This window comes from Prionailurus bengalensis, chromosome A2 (assembly GCF_016509475.1).
Source record: "Prionailurus bengalensis isolate Pbe53 chromosome A2, Fcat_Pben_1.1_paternal_pri, whole genome shotgun sequence".
NCBI classification, from domain to species: Eukaryota; Metazoa; Chordata; class Mammalia; order Carnivora; family Felidae; genus Prionailurus; species Prionailurus bengalensis.
Window position 1 is genome coordinate 149411319 of NC_057348.1, and position 16948 is coordinate 149428266.

General features: G+C 43.9%; 1 protein-coding gene across 1 annotated transcript in view; it reads left to right on the forward strand.

The window, feature by feature from the left end:
* Positions 1-16948, forward strand: part of LRGUK (leucine rich repeats and guanylate kinase domain containing) — a 107721-nt gene that overhangs the window by 62969 nt on the left and 27804 nt on the right.

Sequence of the window (16948 nt, forward strand, 5' to 3'; positions counted from 1 at the left end):
TATGACGTAGCTGTTCCACTTCTGGGTCTATCTTCGGTGTGGTTTATACATACAATGGAATACTATTCAGCCCTCAAAAAGAAGGAAATTCTGACAGCTGTTACAACAGAGATGAATCTTGAGAACAGTCTGATAAGCGCAATAACCCAGTCACAGAAAACCACAAATATTATCTGATGTCACTTTTATGAGGGACCTAGACTAGTCAAATCCATCAGGACAGAAAATGGAATGGTTGCCAGGGGCCAGGAGAGGGAGGAGAACGGAGTGTCCTTGCTGAACGGCTACACAGTTTCACAATTACAAGATGAAAAGAATTCTGGGGATTGGTTGCACAACGATGTGAATATACTTAACACTGCTGAACTGTACAGGTACGAATGGTTGAGATGGCAAACTTTATGTCTGTGTGTTTGTACCACCATAGTGATAATAATTAAAAAAGTTCCCCCAGTGGACTGAGGAGCATTCACAGAGCAAATACTGTAAAATGTTAATGTGAGACCCTTGCTTGCTGGGCAGATACTCTGCAACTTTTTGTGTTCACGTGCTGTAGCCTTTGTGACTCTTTGCCCAGTTAGGATTTTGCTGGCTACGTTGTATCCTGGCCAGGTTGAGGCAGGCCAGGCCGTGATTTTGCCAGAGTTCAAACTAATTGTGCTGTTTTGCAATCTTACACACTCATTTCAGGTCAGGTATCCCCTGGAATTCTGGAATGAGGTCAGTGTGAAACTGGTAACAACGGCAGGTAACAAACAGAGCGAGGCTGTCCCTCCGCGTGTCTCATAGGAGACAGGTGACCAGGGGACAACTTACTGCCTGGAGAAAACCTGAGTGAAGTGTGCCCTGTGTGCAGACAGGCATTAGTGGGGGAGCGGAGGTTCTGTGCCCAGGCTAGAAGAGGGGACATTCGGTTAGGAGCACGTCGGCGTGCTCACCCAGCACTGCTCCCATCTCCGCATCGGGCATCGGGCATCGGGCACCGGTCCTTTAGAAAGCTGTGCCCGGCAAGGTGCACGTTACATCTCGTGAGGCTTTGGTAGCCGGATTGGAGGTTTCTCCTGGGGAAATCATACTCTCAGCTTTAAATCTTTGCTAACCCAGCAACCTTCTGATCTTTAATTTGGTCCCCCGGGTGGACCTGTCCCTGTCGAGGGGCTGTCTCCTATGTTGGAACCCCCCCACCCCCACCCCATCCCGGAGCCAGACCCATCTCGGAGCCAGACCCATCTCCCATTGTAAATTAATAAGTTGGTGTTCTGGCTTTGAAATCAGCCCCTCGGGGATTTAGATAAGCAGGAATCATTCCCTGGCCCGACCGGTTCTGAGTACCTGAGGGAGGGTGTTTGTCAGTCATTCGCACGGAGGGCGTCTCTGAGCTGTGGTGCTTGATCGGGACTCTGCCTCTACAGCCAGTGGGGCTCCAGCGCTCCCATCTCTGCACCCACCAGGACGCCGGTTCTCGGGGACAGGTGCCGCTTGCGGATCAGTGGACCAGATCATATGTGCATGGGAAGACAGACTCCCATTGTAGAGGGTATAATGAAACTTCATTTATTTGGACCAATTAGGTTAGGCCTGTCCGATTTCATGAGAAGTATGAATTACAGAGCTTGTTAAAACGTTATCCCTCTCCGATACATTTAATAACGGAAACTGAGTCTCTCAGTTATCAACTAATAGAGCCTCAGCTTTAAAGAGTAGATGGGAGAGGGGCGCCTGGGTGGCTCAGTCGGTTGAGCGTCTGACTTCGGCTCAGGTCATGATCTCTCGGTTCATGGGTTCGAGCCCCGCATTGGGCTCTGTGCTGACAGCTCAGAGCCTAGAGCCTGCTTCTGATTCTGGGTCTTCCTCTCTCTCTGTTCCTCCCCTGCTCGTGCTCTGTCTCTCCCTCTCTCTCAAAAATAAGATTAAAAAAAATTTTTTTTAAATGAAGTGTAGATGGGAGGGTTTATAATTAATGTATCAATTCACTGGCCTCAGTAGACCCCCGTTTTCCTGGCAGGTTTAGCGTTTTGGAAAATAATGTGTCAAGAAGCCGGACACCTCATTTTATTTAAATAGTTAATCTGTGGAGGAAGTTACCTTTTTCACTTTGTGGTTTAAGGATAGATTTGCACATAGAGCGCCCGGTGGCTCAGTCAGTTAAGCACCTGACTTCGGCTCAGGTCATGCTCTCATGTTTCATGAGTTCGAGCCCCACATCGGACTCTCTGATGTCAGTGCAGAGCCTGCTTCATACCCCCTGTCCTTCTCTCTTTCTTGGCTCCTCCCCTGCTAGCACACTCTCTCAAAAATAAGCTTTAAAAAAAAAAAAAAGGATAAACTTGCACATAAAGTGACTTCGTGAAGTCCGGACATTATTCAAGTGAGTATTTAAAGATTCTAATGAGGAGTCACCTGTTAAAGGATCTCTAGTGGTTCAAGAGGAGAGCCAGTGGCCTCTTTGAGTTTCTGGGCTCTGAAGTATGTGCCGTGGAGACGGGCCAGACATTCACAGGTTCCCCACAGGAAAGCGGGGCCCAACCATAACCTCCTGGAAATGACGTCAGGACTCCCTGAGAAGGACCAGAGCCCCAGCAGGGTCACCGCCACAGGCCTGGATCACCCCTCTATCTTGCTTCCGCTCTGAGCTGGGTCACTCTGATTTTAAGTTCTGTAGTTTAGGTAGGTTTACGTAAAGACATACATTACTTACGTGGATGTAAATGGGACCCCTACAAGAAAAGATCATTTTAGTAGAGTGGAATAGTTTTCAATATATAATTGAGCTGCCAAAGGTAAGAAAATAAAAAGAATTCTTTGAAAGACAGTCCAAGCGATTAGAAAATTGCACCAGAAATGGGAAGACTTAGTTTTGTATTCAAAATTTTGCCAGTGATCATTAATTTGATTAGAGAAATCACTTCGAACTCCCATTTCTTTTTTTTAGATTTATTTATCTTGAGAGGGAGAGCGAGCGAGCGAGCAGAGAGAGGGGCGGAGATGCTGTCAGTGCAAAGCCCGACAGGGACTTGGTTCTCATGAATATGAGATTGTGACCTGAGTCAAAATCAGTAGCCGGATGCTCAACTGACTGAGCCACGCAGGTGCCCCGAATTCCCATTTCTAAAAAACAAAGCCAGCTCCGTAAAATATTATGGAATATTTTAGAATTTGCTGAGGTTTTTCCCAGTTAGCTTAGACTGTCTTTATGTTAGACTTCAGTACAAATAGAAATTTGGTGGCCAGTGGCATTTTTTTCAAGGAAGCAGGAATCCTGTATCGTACCAGTTGAAAAATATTTTTAGATAATTGCAATAATACATTGCTTCTCCATTAGATGCACGTACAAAATAGAAACTTGAGCTACAGAGTGATTATAAAACCTCAAGGTATTGAGATATACCGTTAATTAAAAATGTTTATCAACCATGGTACAGAGTATCTTATTTTTTCCCCTATAGTAATTCAGATAATATTCATTTCTAAAGCATGAAGACTAAAAAAATCCCGAGCAAACAATACAGTTTTTGTAAAAAGAAAAAAACTCACTCTATTCACATTTCAGTATCAGGGATGTCTTTCTCCTCCGTTTGTCTTTGTACAACCTATTTCTGGAATATTTATTTGGTGCTTCCAATAAAGCTTTTAAAAAGCCACCCTGAGTTCTTGCTATAGAGATCATAAAGTAAAATTATATTTACAAATCATTATTCAGAATTCCGACTAATGATGGAGGAAAATGATGATGGTGATGATGAGTCAAACGGGGAAATTGAGCAATTTACTAGTCTGTAAGTGGTGCCTTTATCTCTAATAAAGAGCAGGGTATCATTTGCCAAATGATGTGAGTTGTTAAATTGTAAAAATGGGGGAAAAATCCTTGTATGTCTGATCCTGGGAAACCGGGAGGGCTTACAAATGGAAAGAGCCTTTAGCATTGGATTTTGCTGTTCTCACATCTTTCTGGTTTTTTTTAATTACTTTTTTGTGGTAAAAAAAAAACCCCAAAACACATAAAATTAGCCATTTTAGCCACTTTAAGTGTATGACTTAATGGCCTCGACTACATTCACAGTGTTTCATAACCACCATCACGGCTACTTGTTTCCAAAAGTTTTCATTCCTCCCGAACAGAAAGTCTATTCCCATTAAGCAATGACTTGTCTCCAGCCCCTGGTAACCTCTAATCTGTTTCCGTCTCTGTGACTTTGCCAACTCTAGATATTTCCACTGTTCTTCTATTTTTTTGACCTTGTTTCTTGACTAAATTTGTGTTTAACTTATAACTGTCATAGGGAGACGGGAATGATGAGCAGGGCAGCCCCACAGAAACCCCACCAAGAAGCAAGCTTTTCCTTGTCCCCACTCTTCCCCAGCCCCTCTCCAGAGACGATGTGGTTCGACTGGAGCCACAGGGTACATGCCCAGACTAGGAGGTTCAGTGAGGGCCCAGAGTATTCCAAGCTGTCATCCTGCTTCTTGGAGGAGAGGGGAACAGTGGCCAGGAGCCTGGTTCGCTTCTGGGGATGGACCACCCTGGGTGACCTTGGAGGTCTGACTTGGTTTGCAGCCTCTGAGTATCAGGTCTCCCCCCAGAGTGAGCGGGGACTAGTTTCTTCAAAGCTGTTCCACACTGGTGTGCCACCTCTGACCAGTGGCCTTTCGGAGCCATGTCCTTGGGACCGGGCTAGGATGTTACAGGGGCCACCAGAATATGGCAGGGCTTCCGTCATAAGTAAGTGCCCGTCCAGCTTCCCGTGCCTCCTAGGTATTGGTAAACTGACATCATTCTTCCTGGAGCTCAGTTTCCTGAAGGGGACTGCCATTAAACAAGGACACAAGCGGGACTTCACCCAGCTCAGATGTCCATCCTCTAGTTTCTACCCCCACAAGCAGCAGTGGCACGTAAGGTGGTGAAAATTTTAAATCCCATTCACTTAAAGATTGTTCTTGCCACTCTCAGCCCTGGATGTAAGGTTTGGTTCTGTGGATGAGCCTCTTTATGTTTATTTATTGAAGCTCATGATTTCGATTGACTACGGTGGTTCCAAGTTCTAAGTAAGAGGAGTCTAGGCACCTAGTATCCCCAAGGGGAAGGCACGGTGACAGTGCTCCTGGATGTGTCATTTTATTCTTTTCAAGGGCCTATGCGCATCCGAGAAGGAAAAGATATTCTTTGTTCTTTCTAAAGCTGCATGGTTACTTAGTATGTGTTCAGATGCCTTTAGCTAACTTCTTTTTGTATTAAAGCAGGAGCTCCCTCTAGCAAGAAGACCCCCTCTGGGGTGCCCGCCCACCTGGTCCCATCCCCAAGGCGCTTGGCAAAGCTGCAGGCAGATGGCCAGTTAACCGAGCATCACTCTGGAATGCAGATTCGTGCACAGGCCCCCGAAAATCAGAGCGCAGCTCCCTCCCAGGACCAAGCGCCGACTCAGGAGGGAGCCGCCCACCAAGCGCTCTCTCCCAGCAGCCGTGTCAGTGCCGAGCCTCCCCCGCAGGCCCGAGACTTATCCCCAGACCAGAGGGGAGGGGGTGTTCAACAATTGGATCCTTCTTCACAAATCGTAACTACAAATCTCCCTGAAAACGAGTCTCGGACATCTGAGGTGAAAGCAGGTAACATAGGGCAGGCTTCCATCACTCCTTCCCTAGGGCGCCCTGACCAGGGTCGGCACCCTGAGCCGTCTGCAGCGCACAGAGCTCCGCCAGACCAGGATGAGGAGTCAGGGGAGGCCGAGGGCACCCTCGCTCTCCCTCCACCATCTGAGGCTCTACAGGAGTCTGACCCAACATCCCTCAGCCCCCAGAGAACCCAGGGTGAGGAAACTGAGTCAGCCAATCTGCCACCCAACGGTGCCCATCATGAGCCTCCGAGAGACCCTTCCCACCCTAACGGGGCCAAAATACCGGGACCACCTCTGGAAGATTCTCAGCAACCTCCAGTGGAGGGATCCCCAAAGGAAGAATTTGTTCAGGTCAGCACTCCTTACCCAGAAGTGCCACATCCTCAGGACTCAACAGACATCGAACAGACCCAGGGCAGGGACAACCCAATGACTTTGCTCCCCAGAAGCCGGCTGGCTCCCACCAGGCTGCCCCAGCCTCGGGTCCTCGCCCCGCTCCAGAGTCGGAGGCCCACACCCAGACTCCTCTCACCCAGCAGGGAGGAAGCTTTCGGAACAGCCTCAGACCAAACCGTGACTCCCTCGTCGAGGCCTCCACTAGCTCAGGAAGGAGACCCCAGTAAACTTCCTCCCATCAGCCCTCCTCATTCCAAACCACCACAAAGTCTGAGTCCCCATCAGGACCACAGCCCTCAGCAAGTCCAGGAAGAAAAGGTCAGGGAGGTGAAACTCCCTCTTATCAGTCCCCCCGTCCAGGAGCATGCACCGCATCCCGCCCCCGATCCCCCTGAGGAAGAGGGGACTCGGGCGGTTAGGCTCCCGCACATTCCCACCCCCTTCTCCGAACAGCAGCTGCCGCACAACACGGGGGCTCACCGTGATTTGAGGCCTGCAAAGGAAAGGCAGGCCCCCAAAGCAGGCCGCTCCTCCAGCAAGAAGATTTCAGATGTGCAGGCCTTACCCCCAAACCAAGAGCCGGTGCAGCGGACAGGAGCTAGGGAAAAAAAACTCCCTATCCAAAGAGAGACAATTAAAGGACCAGGGCATCCGAAAAAGGTACCTCCTAGAAGCCATCAGACAGCCTTGCAGCCAGAATCCCAGAGTAAGCCGACTCCCCCAAAGGTACCCCATCACCCGAACCCTAGCCCTCCTCAGAGTCCTCAGGGGACCCAGAGAAGAAAATTCAACGCGCCAGAAATTCCTGAGCCACCCCATGCTGAACCATTGCCTACGGATCCCCAGTTCCAAGAAGAGAAACAGGGAAGGGTGCATCATTCCAGGGAAAAGGCCCATGCCAGCCTCCCCCCAGATGACCCGGTTCAGAAGGTAGCTGGGTCCAAAAAAGGGCCATTGTTGAAAAAGAATTCTGAAGGATCATCTCAAGGAAATAAAGCCACCCTCAGTGGCAGGCAACTGCACAGGGGTCCTCTCCGGAGTGCAATGTCCTCTGTAGAGTCAAGACCAGATGATTCTGCTCCCAGGGAGCATCCAGGGAGAAGAGAAGAGGTTCATACGAGGGGAAGATTTCAGAAGAGAGAATCGCCTTTGGACTCCCCAGAGCAGGCCCCCACCCAGCAGCCTGTCAGAGAGACCCAAGCCCATCGAAGGCCCAGTCAGACCAGAGAGAGTTCTGTCCAAAGGGATGGTGCCTCCAGGCGGCAAGCCAAGGAGAAACACACCGAGAAACACGGGGGAGCACCCAAGGACCGAAGCTCTGCCGCAGCCCAGAATCAGGTGTCTGCCGAGGAGCCGGGCAGCCGGAAGGGGAGGCTGCGAGCTCGGGGCAGTCAGAGCAGCAAGGTTTAAGCCATCTCCGGAGCCACTCAGTAAGCGTGGGGGTGGGCTCCAGCACCGTCCCAGCCACTGGGTTTTTAGTCTGTGCGTTTGTGTGCCTTTCCTGTGGCTTGCCGTTGTAGTCCAGAAGGGCAGCCCCTAGAGTGGGATCCACCAGCCAGTCGTGTCCCTGTGCCAGCCGGAGAGCTGGTCCTGAAGGTTAGGGTCAGTGGGGAGCCCTTGTGTCTACACTCCTATGAACTGCAATATGCGTGCCGACTCTGGCTGAAGCAACGTCCTGTGGCCATTACGTTTTGTGTTACTCATTAGGAAACTTCACTTCTAGACGAGAACATTCTCGCATGCCGCTTGCATATTCGAGGGGTCCGGGAGGAGAGCTCCAAGAAAGAGAGCCTTCGCACTTTCTGGGTCTTTGTCACTTCCGCAAAGATTCCAAACCCACAGTTAATTTGTGAACGTCTTCGAAAGGGCAGAGGGGCAAGTTCTTTACGCATATGACACCGTGATAGATGAGAGCTTCAGATTTGCGTTGGCTTGTGTTACCTGAAACTTACTTTTGCTTGAAATGTATTTCAAAATGAATACCTTCCTTCTCTCCCTGAACAGGAACCTCATGTAAATTAGCCCCTGCCTTCATTATGCCAAACCACCCGGTTGAATCAGTTAAAAGGGTTCCTGGGGAGAAGATTCAGGGGAATCACTTTTTCTTTAACGACTCATACCATCAGCAAGGGACAGGAATCCAGCCTGAGCCAGCTTACGGGAATCTACTGGAAGGGAGTGGAATATCTCCTACCAGCAGACCGTGGGGAGAACAGAGGTGCACCAGAGCCTTCGAGTGGGGACAAGTTATCGAAAAACCCGGACTCCTGTCATCTCCGGTATTTTCTGTCACCGACTGGACTCGTCATTTCTCATTTCTGTTTCATGGCTGGGAACATAGCTGCCAATACCTTTCAAATTTTACATCTGGTTTTACATCTGGCAGCTCCCACTACTAGAAAAGGATTAATTTACATGTTCCTTAATCCTGAAATTTAAAAAAAAATTCAGCGAAAGACAGATGGGCCTGGCTTGAATTAAATTAAATATTCTTAAATTAATCTACTCTGGCCAGAGACAGGGTCACATACATGTAACCGTCAGGCACTCCCGCCCCCTGTCAGGTATACGGAGGCTACATTCCCAGAAGACGGTAATTGCGACCAAAGCAGCCAACCCAAGGTTTAGCTCCTAAAAAGTTGCAAAGATATTTAACGAGCGCTTACTATGTGTGTAGCAGCATCCTAAACTGTGTTTGGCATCCTGTATTTAGAAAATACAAAAATTTGAGGACGAAATGCCCTCAATATGTAAAATCCAGGATGCAGAAATCCTCTTGGAAAAGCCTCTGTTATACCAATAATTACCGTTTGATTTATCTGGTTTGTCAAAGATGACAGTAATAAGGAATTTTTTTAACATGTCATAACTTTTATTTAGTTCAGTTATCCAAAACGTTGATTGAGCATCTACTATGTGCCAGACACTATGATAGTTGCTAGACATAGTGGGATGATAAGGACACTTCAAGGAGCTCTTTTGTCAAGGGAGACCTAAGAGGGTCAATGACAACACCATGTGATCCGGACACTAGGAGGCCTCGCAGCATGCTGGGCTAGGTTTAGGGTCCAATAGACAGGCAAACCCATTTATTAACTTTTCCAGAATGTCATAAGGATATCAAGAAAGGACACTGGATTCAGCCTGGGACGTGAGAATTGGATCAGAAAACACTTCCAAGAGGAGGTCCTCTTTCAGCTAAGTCATCAAGGTTGCAAAATTAGACTGATGGGACAGAGCGATGGTTTCTTAGAAGAGGGAACAGCGTGTGCTTAAGCATGGTGGTAAGAGCAGGCACAGCGTTTCTTATAAGGACCTGGATGTCAGGAGGGCGGTAGGTATTGGTAGATCCAAAGGGCATTTTGCGCTATGCTAATGAGCTTGGAAACTTGATCTTCTAACAAGGGGGAGCCGTTGAATAGTTAAATTTTTATCTTAGAGGCATGTGTCTAGACTTGGTATAGAGGATAAATTTAAGGTAGTCAATACAGAGGGTAGGAAGCACGGCTGGGAAGCTATTGCAATAGTCCTAACAGGGTGGTAAGGGCCTGAAATAAGGCACTGTGGCAGGAATGGACAGATTGAGGAAGTATTTGGATTGGACCCAGGAGGAGGACAGATGGTAAAAGGGAGGTAGAGAAAAAAGGATAATTACCCCTTTTTTAATGAGCTGTGAGTGGGGCATTTCAGAGACACCCACCAATACCTCACTTAGGTGAGAACTTGAGAAAAATACTAGGTTTCCTCCTTGGGCAACTGGTTCTGAGGCTCGTTAAGCATTTGGGGTTGCATTTTTTTTTTCTTATTTTTTTAAATCTTTATTTTTGAGAGAGAGACAGAGTGTGAGCAGGAGAGGAGCAGAAAGAGAGAGGGAGACACCGAATCCAAAGCAGGCTCCAGGCTCCGAGCTGTCAGCACAGAGCCCGACACGGGGCTCCAGCTCACGAATCGTGAGATCATAATCTGAGCCGAAGTCAGACGCTCAACTGACTGAGCCACCCAGGCACCCCTGGGGTTGCATTTTTATTAGTGTTCTAAAGGGAAATGAGAAGCCAAGTTTCCCTTTGTTTGACTTACAGGAAGCTCTAGCTCCCTTTGCGGGGTTCATGATGGTTTCAGTTTTCTGTTTTTTTAGTATATAAAAGTGTCCCCAGTTCAATGCAGCTGGGCAGCATTGCGTTTGTAGTCCGAGGAAGGGAGTCAAAAAGATCATCAACTCCTCCGTGGTGAGCGGTGAGCGGTTTTTACTGCGTGTATTGACTTTCTCAGTGTAATGGAAACCTCTGGTTTTTAGTTGTCTAAGAATTGTCATGTTCCATCTACATTTACAGAGCTCGTATCACTTCTATTTGCTATATTCCTCGGCAAAATGATCTCTGTGGGAAAACAAAAGCATCGCAAGCATTAGTCACTATTAGCTAATACAGTCTTTAGCTTTTTCAGGGAAGTCTGGGACCTAGTATTCAGATCAACAGAGATAATAGTTCCATTGGGCATAAGAACCGTCTGCGAATATGTAAGGAACTAAATCAGTTATTTTCAAGCCTCAAAAGAGAATTGGGCAAAGGGTATGACTGGGTAGTTCAGAAAAGAGGAAAGAAAAATGGCCAAAATAAATGTCAAAAAGTATATAACTTCCACTCCTTCTAGAAGTTAAAACAAAGTTTTGGGGGAATACCAAACTGGCAAAGATGGAAAGCAAATTAATGCCTGTTCTTGGTGAAATACAGGGTAAACACACTTTCCATATCATAACGGAGAAAGTAAATGGGTGCAACTTTTTGGGGGGGGGCAGTTTTACAATATCTGTCAGAGCCTTTAATTTTTTTTAATGTTTATTTTTGAGAGAGAGAGACAGACAGCATGTGAATGGGGGATGGGTAGAGAGAGGGAGACACAGAATCTGAAGCAGGCTGCAGGCTCTGAGCTGTCAGCACAGAGCCTGATGCGGGGCCCAAACTTGCAAACTATGAGATCATGACCTGAGCCAAAGTCGGGACACTTAACCAATTGAGCCACCCCGGTGCCCCTCAGAGCCTTTAAATTTTGACTGTCTTTAACTTCGTAATTCTAATCTAAGACTTACCATCAGGAAGAAATTGATGTAGAAGCATCGTTAATGTCTTTATAATGAGATCTGGAAATAGTCTTTATATTAAAATCTGGAAATAGTCTAGTCATTTGAGATTTGTAAAAATAAGTTATGGAAAAAAGTTCTGGAATAGCCTTATGCGAGGATGCTATTTGCCATCATAATCATGTTGTAGAAGAATATAGAGAAGAGTGCAATATTTGTTCCAAGATTACGGAGAAAGGTTAAGGAGGTATAGCCAGTATGGTTCCAGTTGTTAGCTCTGGGTTGTTGGATTAGTGGTCACCTTTATTTTCTCATTTATGCTGTTTACTATTTTCTAAATTGTCTATGAACCTGTGTTTATTCGGAAAAGGTTATATAGAATTAAATTCACACATATGAAAATCTGTTGTGTGAAAGAGCAACCTTATGTTCTATTTCAATCTGGCGTAATGAAGAACTTTCTAGAAGTTAGAAGTCATGCGCAAAGGAACAAACAGGCTTTCTGTAGAACTTACAGGCTCTGTGCTGGGAATTGTACAGGAAGCCTCCGTATGTTGGTTGATTAGTTGCACTGGATAAAATCTAAGGTTCCCTTTTTGATATGATCCATTTACTACAACTGGCTCTTCTGGCTGGCTCTGAAGAACCCAGCAGTCTCTTATTGAATACAGCGCTTACTACTAGGAAATCACACGCAGTTAGTACTCATTAGAACAGTGGCTTTCAAACTTTCAGATCCAAAATCCATAACCGGGAATAGATTTTACAATATCATGACCTACACACAGACGCACGTAGGAGACAGAAGTATAAAACATCCTCACTACAGTGATACACCCTGATATTTTCTGTTCTCCTCAGTCTTCACTTTTCAAACTGCTGGTCATACGTAACCTACTAAATAGATTCTATATTCAGGCTGCAACCTGCACTTTGAAAACCCTGAGGTCTCTGGAGCTCTGCTCCGCTGCTGTTCCTGGAGGCTGTTGACCAGATGCTTCCCCGTGAAGTGGGATGGGTTGACATGATTTCTGCGGAATTCTCTCTGGGACAATAGCAAGGATCCAGTGTATTGGCAGTTTTGGTCTTTGTCAGTGGTAGACCCCAGAGAAAATGTTATCCAAACTTCATGTGCAAAAAAATAAATTCTTAGGTAAAGTTTAAAAAAAAAAAAACCTCCAAAAAAATCTCGATCAATAGTGTTTTCTGCACTAAGGACTTAGCTGACTCCCTTTCCTTTTGCTCCATGACAACCCTGAAATCATCTTGTTAACATAAAAGATGCCCCGAATTCCACTTTAGATAATTGCACTATTTATATACTACCTAGCACAATGTGTTCATAAATGAATTTAATTAATAGCTTAGTTCAATGTGAAAGACATAATTCTGGAAATCACTTTTCTTTATTGACCAGACATTCAAAAAAGAGGAGAAAAGCCTAACCATTTCCTTGTGTTGATGATAGATCAATGATGTCAGACCACCAAATCTGGTTTTGAGAGTGCAGGAAAGATAAGCAAAAGCTGGAGGCCTTTTTTTTTTTTTTTTAAGTTTGTAACCTTAGGAATTCATAAATCGACACTAGCAGTCAATCGTTGGAAATTCCAGCACTAATACAATCTAGCGTTGTGACCTTGGGTAAGTTACAAAGTTCTCGTGTAGGGACAGTAACGCTACCTACCTCAAGATTATTGTGGGTATTGAATGAGTTCATATATTGAAAACCAACATCTGGCTTATAGTAAGAGTGTGTATGAGTGTTAGTGTTAACATGGAAGCGGGAAGAACATTTTAAATAGCATTTTATCATGAATTGGATTTAACAACACTGTTCAAAGTAGGCAGAAATACTTGGCAAAAAGGATGGTCTTCTCTGAAAATCCTTTAAAAACAAAAAACTTTAAACAACCTTGATCGAATTAAGGAGCTTAAACAGAATTAGAATAATATTGGGAAGAAGCAAAATGTAACTGAGATCAAGAGATTCATGGGCGTTAACACGCAGCTTGGAGAAGTGAGTTGAGGGAAACACCAGTTCTGAGCTTATTATGAAATTTACTTGTGATAGACACATGAAACACTTTTCATAGCACCTGGCCCATCGTACATGCTCAATAAATGTTTTTTTCGTATCAGATATGAACTTAAAAAAAAAAAAAACACTTTATTGTCAAATTAGCTTCCATACAACACCCACTGCTAATAAATGTTATCTATTATCTTTACTATTGTTATTTCCTTATTGGTAAAATCAAAGCCATTTATATTCTATGTTTCAGTTTGGTTAGACAGTAAATGCTGTCACGTTATTTGACTCAGAAATGGACTACCAGACTGTAGGCGTTTTGTTTGCCTTTTGTAGTGGGTTGAGACAAAGACTGACTTCTACAAGCTACTCCATCCAAAGACCTTCAGTTTCCCTGGACAAAGAAAAGTAAAGTGAAGAAACCCCTCCCCCCCAAAAAAAGTCTTTCCTAGAGGAATTGACCAATGAAGTAACATCTTTGAAAGAGTTGTTCTTCAAGGATGAGCCTTCAGGAAGTACCTCGCACTTAACAGGAGCTAGAGCATGGAGTTGGGTGGAATCCCATCACCAGCCTCATCATCAGCCTCATCATCAAACATCATACTTAAAGGAGAAGAAGTCTTTCGTGTGTATTCAAGCTCCCTGAAGGTTTCTTTCCTATTTCCTGATTCTCCTTCCTCTTGCCCAAATGCTATACACATGCAGATCTTACGTATCATGTTTCCACTCTTGAAACTTACCACAATAAACTCGTCCAATAAAAACAAAAACAAAAAACCCCTGGGGCACCTGAGTGGCTCAGCTGGTTAAGAGCCCAACTTCAGCTCAGGTCACGATCTCACAGTTTGTGGGTTCAAGCCCCGCGTCAGGCTCTGTGCTGACAGCTCGGAGCCTGGAGCCTGTTTCGGATTCTGTGTCTCCCTCTCTCTCTACCCCTCCCCCACTCATGCCCTGTCTGTCTCTCTCTCTGTCAAAAATAAATAAACATTAAAAAATTAAAAAAAAAAAACAACCCTGAAATTCAGGGTACTATTGTCCTATGTTTTATTTTAAGTTTATTTACTTACCTTTCAGTAAGCTCTACACCCAACGTGGAGCTCAAAACCTTGAGATCAAGAGTTCCATGCTCTTCCCACTGAGCCAGTCAGGCACCCCAGTTTTATGTTCTAATCAGGACATTCTAAATACAGGATGCAAGTACTGAGTCCATTAGTTCAGCTGTACTGAGGAGGTTTGAAAGTGTGAAGTTCAATGTAAGGAAACATTTTATTTTGTACCTTGTTCTCTCTGAGTGAATATACACATTCACATACTTTGCTTTGTCCTGATACAGAAGCCATTCCCTGTTTAAGTCACTGATTATTCCTTTGATTGGAAACTGAAAAAAAGAGCACTTGACTGTTAGAATATCTTAATAAGTATATTCATTTTACATGAACATTATTACTCTACTTCCTTAGACTGGGATGGTAGCTTCCTACTATAAAACCTTATTTTGCTATGGAAAATTATTATGGGTACCGTGTGAAATGACTTTCTTTTGGTTGCTTTTATTCCTTTCTTGGAAGCACAGATAGACAAGACTTTCAAGATTTAATTCTGTCCTAGAAAAATCGCTTTTTTCAGAACATTTACTTTTGTGATAATACTTCCTAATGAACTGAGATTTTCTTTAATTTTCTGCTACAAATTATGTAACTGTCTCATTAAAAATAAATACTGTATCACAGGTTACTTTGCTTTAATTTGGTTTTGGCCTTTTTAATGGTTACATATTTATGTATTGAGACTCTGTTACAGTGATTTTACAAGTATTTATATTTTATGTATGTGTATGTATTTAATCATGGTAGGGATATATTATTCTTGTTAAAAAATACCCTCACTGTTACTAAATAAACATTTTTTAAAAACCCATTTGAGTGGGGGGAAAAGATGAATGATACTGAAATCTGGCTGAGAACTTTTGTTTGAAAAATTAAAGCCTATCAGGGCACCTGGGTGGCTCAGTCAGTTAAGCATCCGACTTCGGCTCAGGTCATGATCTCACGGTTCGTGAGTTCGAGCCCCGTGTCAGGCTCTGTGCTTTCAGCTCAGAGCCTGGAGTCTGTTTCAGATTCTGGTTCTCCCTCTCTCTCTGCCCTTCCCCTGTTCATGCTCTGTCTCTGTCTCAAAAATAAATAAACATTTAAAACAATTTTTTTAGAAAAAAAAAAGCCTATTTCCAAGACATACATTTCTTTTTTTTTTTTTTAATTTTTTTTAATGTTTATTTATTTTTGAGAGAGAGGGAGAGACAGAGTATGAGCAGGGGAGGGGCAGAGAGAGAGGGAGACACAGAATCTGAAGCAGGCTCCAGGCTCTGAGCTGTCAGCACAGAGCCCAATGCGGGGCTCGAACCCACAAACCACAAGATCATGACCTGAGCCGAAGTCAGATGCTCAGCCAACTGAGCCACCCAGGCACCCCTCCAAGACATGCATTTCTAATTGTTTCCAAAAGGAGACAAATTCTAGTGTTGATTCATTTTCTCCCCAAGGTCTCGTTTAAATGTTAAAACCTTTATAATTTAAAGTGTTTAGTCTCATATTTTTGAACAGGAAAAGGACTTAGTTGTTTTGCTCTATAAGTAATCTTATGAATGTAGAAAAATTGGCCATTAAAATAGGGATTTTTGTTTCTCAAAATATTCACTGTCTGATCCCCACATTCTAATTTTATTACTCTTGACATGGCTCTGTGCCAGTAATGTCAGATCATCAACATTTTTAATTTTCTCTTTTATGCAGTAAAAGCCCTTGTTTAGTCTATGGGATGATATGATACTAAATATATACTCAAAATGCTTTATTCTGAGGTACATGGCTCCAATCGCATTTGTTATTTAGGTTGGCTTCTATGCTTCTTTTAAAATTTATGCAAATTATTTTAATTCACTTGACTGCAAAGGGATAGAAGTCTAAATACAAGGTCTAAGCCACTTAGAATTAATTTGAGATGTACTTCTGGTTGTTCCGGGTAATTCATTTATATTTTCCTGCATTTAATAATGATACTAATCCATAAAATAACTTTAAAATCTGTCATGCATCATTGAATTCAGTTGTGCTTCATTGTAGGTGTTAAAATTAACCTTTATACTGAAGAACTTGGTTGTTTTTATGGACTGTATATATAGATTTAATGTTGCCTCAAGGTTGTCTTTAATTTAGATACTTTGAGGAAGATTATGTTAAGAAGAGTTGTTGCAAGGTGTTATGACATTGGTAATATACACATAGATATTAAATTGAGAAGCAGGATCTCTTAAGACATTAGAAACTCCTTTAAGAACTGTATGGAACTCTTCATTATGGGAGTTCCAAGTCATTAAAGTGGTGGCATTACAATGTAGTTTAATAGGAATGTAAACACATTATCGTTACCCAAAATGTTTGATTATTGAGAAACCATAAAGCCATTATATTGTTGAATTGTAGCTACATTGTATCATCGGATTGAACTTAACTTGTTCACACACCATAATACAGATTGCTTCCCTCTCAGAAAGGTAGAAAAAGGAACCCTGACACTAATACTGTATTTTGAGCAAGTGCCTGTGTGTATGTTGTGTGTATGTGTGTACACACTCTCGCGCGCGCACACACACACACACACACATACATATGGTAATTTTGTGGAAATTACCTCAACGAATATAGCTTCTATTTAATTTTTATCTTAACTTTTCTCAAATTCATCTGGTCTTTTCCACAATGCTCTCTGTTCTTAGGGTCCCGTCAGGGAACAAGCTCACTCACTCGCTCTCTCTTTCTCTCTCTCTCTCTCTGGCTCTGG